A 2,191-nucleotide genomic window follows, 5' to 3' on the forward strand; every position below is an offset into this window, starting at 1 on the left:
GTCTAACTAACTGCAGATAAACATAATCAAATATTGGATAAATATATCATTTTAAATATAAAAAATCTAAAATATAATTATGATGATCATTGATAACTAACAGAATTTAATTAAGGAAATTATACCAAAATACAAGAACTTTTAAAAAGATTAATTTAATACTGATATCGATATTTTTTTTCAAAATTTTATGATATTTTTAAATTTATATTTTATTCAAAAATAAAAATATTACCACTTTCTCAAAACCACATAAAACCAATGTTTATTTAAAATTCAAAATTACAAGTAAATTATGCAAAAGTACAACTTATCAACTCGGTTTTTGAATTCGTATAACTAAGTTTATATTTTATTCAAAAATAAAAACATTATCGCTTTTTCAAAATCACATAATACCATATTATAACATCAACTGATATAAATAATAAAATGAAATATTAAAATCAAAATGTATCTCGCTGCATTACGCAAGTACCCTTCTAGTATTATATAATGACCAGGTCATTTTGTGACATTTATTTTATTTTATTGATGTGATATTATTTAATTGTGGAACTATTTAATCAAGTAATTAAACATCTAATTAATATTAAACTATTTTTTTCTAAAAATTTCTTGCATGTTTTTATTTTCAGTTGTCTTGTTTCTTTGAAGATTTTAAGGTGGAATTTGATTCACATAATAAATCTGTTGCAATCAGAATCTGTTAAATAAATTAGAACCTAAAGGAATTTGAATGGAATTTAATCATGTTTGACCAATTTTGGTTGGTAGGAATTGTAATAGAATAGGTCAAAATAATTTGAATCTGTCTATTTAGTTTGTTGAATAAAGTAGGGGTGCGTGTAGGCGGTAATGGTGTAGATGGTAGTGGTGGTAGCGGGGATGGTGGTGGGGGTGAAGGCGACATTGGTAACGACCATGATGGCGGTGTTGGAGGTAGCGGTGACAGCGGTAGTGGTGGTGACTATGGCGGAGGGGTGGCAGTGCCGATGGATGGAGTGGTGATGACGGTGGTGGTGGGGGTGAAGGCAACAGTTGTAATGACGATGTTTTGTAATTTATCTTTAAAATAAATAATTTAGCTTTTATTAAAATACATTGTCTTGTTATAATAATATTTTGGAAAGTTGACTTTGACAGCTTTAAATTAACATTAAACATTGTGACTTTTAAAAGACACCAAATCTGCATTCAAACTTGTCACTATCTAATGTTACCGGCTGGTCTCGAGGCCAATTCAAAAGTTCAAACTTGCATCTCAGCAAAGACCATCTTGATAGAGTCCGACTTGTTCTTGAAGACTATGTTGTTACAGTGGTTCTAAAGTAAGTAGCAGATAGCCCAAAAAAGAAGCGTGTAGGATATGATTTAACCATGGAGAGAAGGAAGGACCCTTTAGAAATTTAGCAACTCGGACGTGAAGCAATCAAATTTGACATCAATGTTCCATCATTTTCGAAATAGAGCCCATACCTGTCTAGCAATCGAACACTAACAGATCTATCGTCTCGGGGTTTTCATTACATCTCGGGCAAATAATTGTGTCCAAATCAATTCCCCGATTATCTAGCGCAACTCTAACGAGAAGTCGATCATGGATAGCACGCCATATAAAGAGATGTTGATCTTTCTTCGTACAAGCTTATTCCAAATAGTTTCTAGATTAGGAACACTGTTTGTGCAGCATTTCTCCTAGACCAAAGTTTTCGGTTTTTTGACCGTGAACTTTCCCTCGTCATCTGCTTTATTGGGAGAGCTTCTTTTTATAAAAAGATCATATTTTTGTCTAATTTAGATAACTATGGGGCCGTTTACTAAACACTTACCCGATAAGTGTTAATCGGGTAACTTTCCTCACCTGATGTACATGGTAAGGACCGAAAATCTTACCCGGTAAGAGCGATGATAAGGATAAAGAGTCTTACCGAGTAAGTGATGGTGATGACTCTTACTCGGGTAAGCATTTACCGGGTAAATTGTTGCATATCATACCATTTTAATATACTACAATCTTATTTGGTAAAATAGATTGTAGTGTTGACTCCTATGGTAAGTGCTTACCGGTTAAGTATTCGGGTAAACAGCCCCTAACTTTAAAATTGATTTAAAATTTTTTGTTTACAATAATCAGTTAATGGTAATTATATATATATAGACTTGGGATCATGTGAGACCAGCCTGTTTT

Source organism: Cynara cardunculus (assembly GCF_001531365.2).
Source record: "Cynara cardunculus var. scolymus isolate 2C chromosome LG 1, CcrdV1, whole genome shotgun sequence".
NCBI classification, from domain to species: Eukaryota; Viridiplantae; Streptophyta; class Magnoliopsida; order Asterales; family Asteraceae; genus Cynara; species Cynara cardunculus.